The sequence below is a fragment of the Amborella trichopoda genome, chromosome 7 (assembly GCF_054954075.1).
Source record: "Amborella trichopoda isolate Santa Cruz 75 chromosome 7, AtrichopodaSantaCruz75HAP2 v2.0, whole genome shotgun sequence".
Classification (NCBI taxonomy): domain Eukaryota; kingdom Viridiplantae; phylum Streptophyta; class Magnoliopsida; order Amborellales; family Amborellaceae; genus Amborella; species Amborella trichopoda.
The window spans coordinates 41,880,216-41,888,149 of record NC_142342.1 but is presented as its reverse complement, the minus strand read 5'-3'; the positions used below and the strand labels follow the sequence as shown (position 1 = coordinate 41,888,149).

Sequence of the window (7,934 nt, the reverse complement as noted above, 5' to 3'; positions counted from 1 at the left end):
TAGTGGTCCATCTAAAATGCTATGTTATATACACCAATGAAATAAGAAAATAAAAAATACGAAATTAATTAAACTTCTCTATGCATAAAAAAAGGAACAAAATGCTTAAGAAAATTCGAATCTCACACTAAATTCCTAGCTACCTAAATCATTAATAACATTGAATATCTCTCTTGCTCTTTATGAAGATGCTAAGGGTTTAAAGAAAAAATATTTTTTATTGGGTTACTCTTCTTCTAACTCTATCTATTATTTTGAGACATACGATTGTTTTGATATCTTATTTTTTGGGAAATACGTTACTTGTATTTTTTTGCATACTATTTTTAAGGGAACTTATTGGTGAAATTTTGAAGGATTTTTTTTGCTAAATAAAGGTTCTTAATTTTCTCCCACTGTTAATGTATTTTTCTTTAAACCAAAATTCAATAGGGATTGTATATCATTTATCTTTAGTAGAGGGAAATTACAATTATCTACAACTGATGTGAAATCTGATAGTTTGGGTGAGTCACAAAGTACGAGAATATTTCTTTTGATCTTTGAGCTTGGCTAATTAAATCAATGCAACCACCCAATTTCATATCCAATGATCAAGATTAATTGTGATCACCTTGTACGAAAGGTAAATGGTCTCATTATGTACTTTTCCAATCGATAATATTAAGTTAATGAAGAAATAAAGTTATATGGAAGAAGTTTTTTTGAATTTTGTCTTGAAGAAAATAAAATACAGATTTATATCGGTTCAATTAAAAAAAAATGATTTTTTGAGGAACTTTTGGAAAAATGGAGACTTTTTGAAGAAATGGTGTTTTAAGCTAACTATGATATAAACACAACCTAGTTCTCCCATTATAGAAATCCAAACATCCCAGGAAAGAATATATATTTTCCCTCTCTAAAAACCCATTAAGAAAAATAAAACCAAGCACAAAACTAGGATTTATATAGATCCGGTCAAAACCGGCATTTGAATGGTTCAACCGGTTCGATTTCTGGTTTTACCAATTCTATTGGACCATCTAGCTTGGAAAGTTGAGTTCAAATTTTATTTTTCAAATTTATCGCAAATCCTTTACCAGATTTTATTGCATGGTGATTTTTTATTACCAAAAATTGTTCTTAAAATTTGCAATAAAAAATCAAACTATTTCTTTCTTTCCTTCTTTTTAAAATTGAAACGTCAAATTTGTGAAAATTTTTACTTTTTTATTGCTCTCTCTCTAGTTCCTTGCCCATGTAAATGTCTAGAGAAATATGTTTTAAATATTTTAATGTCATTTAAATAAAATGGAAAATATCTCATTAGATAAAAGCAATTCTAAATTATTTAATCATGTTAAAATAATTTATTCTTTTTACTACTTTCCCATTGATTAACTTCTATTTTTCTAATTCTAAAATTTTGGTGAATTTTTCATTACTTTTATATATATAAAAAAAAGCCTTAGTTGGATTGGTTCTGATTGGACCCGCCCTTTATCGATTCAAGCACTAGTCCGATGCTGATAACACTGATCTCAAGATCTCAAGCAGCAACTAATCTCAAGACCTCAAGTAACTTAAAGCAGCTACCCCATGACTCCAAAAACATCAATCATATTTCTAATATATTGCAGCTTCTTTTACACCGGAAGCAATAGAAACCAGTACTAGAAATCCATTCCACCATAACTTATGAATACCACTCCCATAAAAATACCAGTAATCCCATTAAACCCCACCCCAATGCAGACAACCATCACAATCTCAACATCGCAGTTCCACGGTTTGCTGTCACCTGCGTTAGCAAACAGCAACGTGGGGTCATCTACTGATACAACAGGGCTAAACTTCCAATTAACATGGTCCTTTTGCCCAAAGAAGTTAGTGAATGTCTATCTCCAACAGGCTCTGCTGGCCCTGGTCTCAATAGGGCGGCTTGAGCCCAGACCAGGACGAAGAGGCCCTTGCCCTGATTGGACCGAAGCGGGCCTTACACATTCAAAGAGACGAGTTTTTGGAGGTCCAAACCCTAAAATTGCAGTAGGGCCATTGGCTCATGGAAATGGAGTCCAATCTCAGCACCTCAGGGTGAGGAGAGAGCGTGGAAGACGGTTGGGACCCAATTTTAGGCATCCTCAGTCTTTTCAAAAAGTTGCATAGAATGGAACGTTATCAAACGGTCTAGATGATGTGACGCATGTTGTTTGGGACAAAAGGGTTAAAAAAGCGTTTTAAGGATATCAAAACAAAAGAAAGCAAATTTCGTTAAGTACATGGCTAGAAGTAGCAACAAAAACATACAATGGCTTATAGCCTCATTATATAGTCTTTGATAGAGTAAAATGGTAGATTAAAATCCGTATAACGACTTGTAAATAGTTGAAAAAAGACTTTAATGATGATAATGATCGTCTAAAATTTATTCATTTGAGAGTAACCAACTTCCAAACTACCAAACCGAATGTATTATTGAAAAATTATAATAGCCTTTTGTTGAAAAATCACGGTGGATGTAAACTTTTGTAAGGAATTGTTCAATTCATACTTTTTTTTGGTAAGTAAAAGGTTAATTATATTTTCTTAGGATAAGATAAAATAACAAGAAATAAAAACAAAAACAAATTATTAGCATGTATACATGTAGTTAAAAGATCATATTATTACTAAGGATAAATATTATATAATGAGAAAAAATTGAATAACATGGAAAAATACGGTATGGGATTGTATACCGCAAGATGTGAAATCTACTGGTTGGGGTATAGCATAAAGTTCAAAAAACTTACTTCAGGATTTTAAGCCAAGACAATGATATACCTCAGCCACCTAATTTTACATTCATCTGTTATGCCTGATTGTGACGTACTTGTACTAAAGATAGACAATGATATACCTCAGCCACCTAATTTTACATTCATTTGTTATGCCTGATTGTGACGTACTTGTACTAAAGATAAATAGTTTTATTGTGTATTTTTTCATATCGTATTCACTACTAGGGCTCATTAAATTACTTTTGCCCATAGGGCATTCTACCATTCAATCCACATTGGACGGTGGAAATTAACTGATGGAGTCCATTGCCATCTCCATCTCAGATAATAGTATCTATACGTAATATATTTCAAAAAGGAAAATTGTTTCATGCGGGCTGGACCGCATTTCTACATATACGGTCTAGAAAGTGTAAATCATCAATTTTAAATATGGATGCAAGTATGTGTTTCATCTAGAAACAATGAAAACTAACGGTTTAAATGTTTTCTTACTATAAATATTATTTTAAATTTTTAAATTTTAAATTTTAAATTTCTTTTTTTTTTATTCATGATATCCATGCTAGCGATTACATGTCTTTAAAAAATCAAGTCTTAAAATCCATCTCAAAAATATATTTATTAAGAGGCCTGCATTTCTACATATACGGGCTTGGCCGCATAGAAACCGGGTCATTCCAAAAATACACGAACTTAGTCCTTGGTACATTTTACACTCATTGTGGAATGTACGATGATGATCCCAAAAAGGGCACAAATGCATAATGCACTCCATGGGGTATATTTTTCCTCCAAGAAGAGCAAAGTAAGATACACATAATCCCGTGTACGGTATAAGGTACACAATGGGAACATCTATTGCTTAGATGGGTGACAGCGATTAGCCAGAGTGCCACAATGATCGTCGTTCAATCATGTACAGTTAATCTCCACCGTCCGTCATAGGAAATGGATGATAGATGTCCTAGATGTATCTATAGAACACACTTAGGTATTGTATGTATACTTTCCCACTTATAATGTCAAAGAACATAAAACCATACACAACTCTAGTGGTATATTGCTAAATCTTGATGATGTCCACCGTTTGTTCTCATTAATGGGTGGTGGACATAATACGTGAATAAATAGATTCTTTTCCATGGTCCATCCACGAGATGTACCATATTCCATGGCCCTCTCCTGTATAGCACTTGTTCACAGGCTGGCGACTCCCGACTAAGTCAATTTACCGATTCTTGTCTTTAGAAAATCATACATTTTAAAGAATATAGAAATCGGCTCAAGACACCGGTGGTCAAGGTGCCGAGTGCCACAATATGAAATCTTGGGTTCTATTTATATCATAGATAGGGGACCATCATCATTTATGTAATTGAACTTGAATCAGGTTAAGGGAAAGTTTAAGGTCTTCACCTTAGACTAATCAGAAATAATAGACCATTTTCTTTAAAATAAAAAAAATAGAAAATATTTTTTTAAAAAATATTGTGCTGAGGACGTTTATAGCCTCGTGTTAAACTTCGATCCGACTTGACCAAGCTCCGATCAGAGTAAGGTTCGGAATAACTCGGGCCAGTATGGAAGTTGGCACTAAGACCCGCTGTACTGATGGACGCCCAAATATTTAGGTATGGAAATCCAGACCGTCCATTTGATCCCATTTCAATATGAATGACGATATCTGGGCCCTCCATTTGTTCCTTTTTTTTCGTTATTTAGATAATGATACAATATCCATTACGTGTTTACCACGCGATCTGTTTAGCTTCAGTCGATATTCAATATCGGTCGTTAAATCATTAAGTCGTGTACAAATTCACGACGAAGCAGCAAAACTGGATCGTCCATTTTACTGAACCAAAACTTGGATCGCGAGCCGTGTTGGAAAAACCGGCAGGTTAGATCGGAACCATTAGGGTTCTGAGTCCGGTTAGCGCCGGTTTCGTGTGTCTAGTAGCCTAGGTGATAACCTCAAAAAATTTCCTACTCAAAACCAGCCGTTTAGGGGTCAAACCGGTAGTGTTTTTGTCAAACCGCATATTTTCAGCTAACCGGACCGGTTTGCCAATATAACAGCCTTTTTTTAGTAAATAACGGTAATGTATAAATAACGGTGTTATTTTGAAATAGAGGCGACTATATGTAGCAGGAGAAATGTGAATCCAAGATTTCACCTTTTTCAATTCGTTTTGCAGCCATTTTTGATTTTTTTTCGTGTTTTAATGTTTTAAATCACTATATAATCAATATAAAATAATTAATTTGGATTTAAACATTGAAAAAAAAAGAGATTCTTGAATTGAAATGGCAGATTTTTAAGGTTTTTGAAAATTTTCGCTATTCTTTGAATAATATCCTTAATACCTAATGTTTCTTGAAGAAATATGAGGGTTTGATTGATGTTCGAAGTATTTACTAAATTTAAGTTTTAATTTGTTCAGAAAACCAAAGATCAAATGTTGATTTTTGCTTGAAAAGCTGCTCCTTAGAGAACTCGTATTCGATCCAAAAACATAGATTTTTTATCCATTTATTGGCCATTTTTTATCAAATTGAGTTGTGGATATCGATAATTGAGGCTTCAAATCTCAAATAAAATTGGTATGTTTATTTATGATGGAGTGAATTATTTTATATAAATTTTTTTTGCACAAGGCCATGAAAATTGCATAGTTCTAAAATGTCCGCCATTTTTATCAATCAAATCCAAAATACTGAATAATGCTTTATGAAATTTGTTGCATTTGAAAGACGATAGAAGCCTTTAAAATGCACGTGTAATGATTTGTTCGATTATCAGAACATTGAGGATCGTTTCTTGCTCGAAATGTTGCTCGATTTTGAGAAATTGATTTTTCTAAAAAAAAATTCATTTGGCTTAATAAAATTATTATTTTTGATCAATATGGGAGGTTTCTTTCTATATTGCTTAATAAAATTATATTTTTAATAAAATTATGTTTTTTAATAAAAAATTATTATTTTTTATGAATATGGGAAGTGCTTTTCTATTTTACTTAAAAAAATTATTATTTTTGATAAAATTATGGGTTTTTAATAAAATTATTTTTTATGATGAATATGGGAAGTGTTTTTCCATTTTGCTTAATAAAATTATTTTTTGATAAATATGTTTGATAGAATTATTTTTGATAAAATTATGGGAATTATTTATGATGAATATGGAAAGTGTTTTTCCATTTTGCTTAACAAATTTTTTTTTTTTGATAAATATTTTTGATAAAATTATTTTTGATAAAATTATTTTTGATAAAATTATGGTTTTTTAATAAAATTATGGTTTATGATGAATATGGGAAGTGCTTTTCTATTTTGCTTAATAAAATTATTTTTTGATAAAATTATTTGTTCTATTGTTCTTATTTTTTGATAAAAACAGTACGCAACACATTGATATGGATATGGTAGATACATATAAGAACATATAAGAATAGTAGAACATATCAGTGTACTGTGCATCGATTTTACGTTTTGTTGCACATCATGAGATGTACGTTTTGTGACGTATGTCTTATTTAACTTCATCGAAAAAGTATTGTATGAATTATGCTTTATCAAACTATATGGAAGAGGTCCTTTCTATTTCTTGTCTTAATTAGTTGGCATTTTTATTTGATTTAATAACATCACTCTATTGTTATTATTTGTAAAAAAGTGCATAAACTATTGTTGCTAAGGTGAGCGATGTTTGTAGAAAAGAAACTAGAAAGTTTCATTTAAGGTTTGGGATGAATATGTTAATTCTTGAGAGAAGATTTTACATGACAAAAATATCTTCAAAGAATATCTTAATCCATCCGGGAAACAAAAAGATTTATGTGACATGTTTGAGATCATGTACATTACCATAGTATTCAATTATTAATTTATAAAAAGTTGTTTCAAATATTTTTTTTAATATAAATGTATGTAATAAGATATTATACATTTAATCAAAGTTTTTCTATATTTTTTTTTTTTAGGTTTTGACTTTATTTTTTTAAAAAAAGTCTACTTGATCGGTTAGTCCAGTTAACCGACCTAGTTAGTTCGATTCCCGTTCAAACGGCTCCCAAACACCATCTCTGGTTAACCCTTCATGTTAGATTTTAGGAACACTGATCAAGAGACTCGATCCATAATCCATCAAATCCACCAAATTCAATCCCAAAACCTCAAAAAAATAAAAAATAAAAACCCAGAAAAACCGCTTACATCTAAACAATCAACCATTTCTGAAAAAAACTACTCACCTGAAACCACCTTCAATGTCTTTTCACAAGAGGAGCTCAATTTTATTGCATTAAGATGGAGACATCCTAAGAGACCGCATGATCCTTGGAAAACCGCTTGCACTGAAAAGGATCAATGCGATCCCTTTGGATTTCTCCACCCTCTGCAACCCCAAATCCGCTTCTTACTAGATCAAAACCGCTTTTGTAACTCCACCGTAATTCACTAAAATTCAAGGGCTTCTTAATCGATCAAAACCGTATTTCTTGTACAGATTCTCACCGTTCAGGATGCTCTGAGAAAACCACTCATTGCCTCAACTAATCGGTTGAAATTCCGTGCAGACAACTTTCAGAGTATTTCTTTTTGCCGATTTTGGGATCCAGGAATCCGCTTTGGGATCATAAAAAACCACCGAAAAAATGGTTTTCTCGTGATTGTGAACGAAACTACCTCACGAAATAAGCATGACTTATCAGTGATGGTTTGGCAATGCGAAACCTCTTTTACAGAGGAGGAGAAGCGGTTATATGCAAAAAGCGGTTTTCACCTTTTCCCGCCGCACGTGAATTGGATGGGCGCGAATTTCCGAAGAGAGTGAGACTTAAATAGAGTTTTAGAGAGAGAGAGAGGAGTTAGAGAGAGAATTGGAAGCTTAGAGAGAGAGAGAGAGTTGGAAGTTAGAGAGAGAGAGAGAGAGAGAGGAGGCGAGTTGGGAGTTTGCCATCCGCGACTTTGCTCAACGGGGCCCATTTTGTTCCCTAAAATTATGATGTTGACGAAAATAGCCTTGTGAATCCTTTTTAATAATGACATGTCTCTCCTCGAATTATTTTTTGTGCCCGATGCACGCTTGTTGTTAATCATTATGCCTTGGACGTATGCTAGTGCTCCCACTTTTACAATTACTTTTATTGAAGCAAATAATAGAAG

At 32.5% G+C, this 7,934-nt stretch overlaps 1 long non-coding RNA gene across 1 annotated transcript; it reads right to left on the bottom strand.

Moving 5' to 3' along the window:
* Nucleotides 1-1,589: 1,589 nt before the first annotated feature.
* On the bottom strand, nt 1,590-7,583 carry LOC148781434 (uncharacterized). Its single transcript, XR_016058988.1, has 2 exons — nt 7,022-7,583; nt 1,590-1,783 (listed from the first exon to the last, which is right to left on the bottom strand). It is a non-coding gene; the product is annotated as an uncharacterized LOC148781434 (long non-coding RNA).
* Between the last annotated feature and the right edge of the window lie 351 nt (nt 7,584-7,934).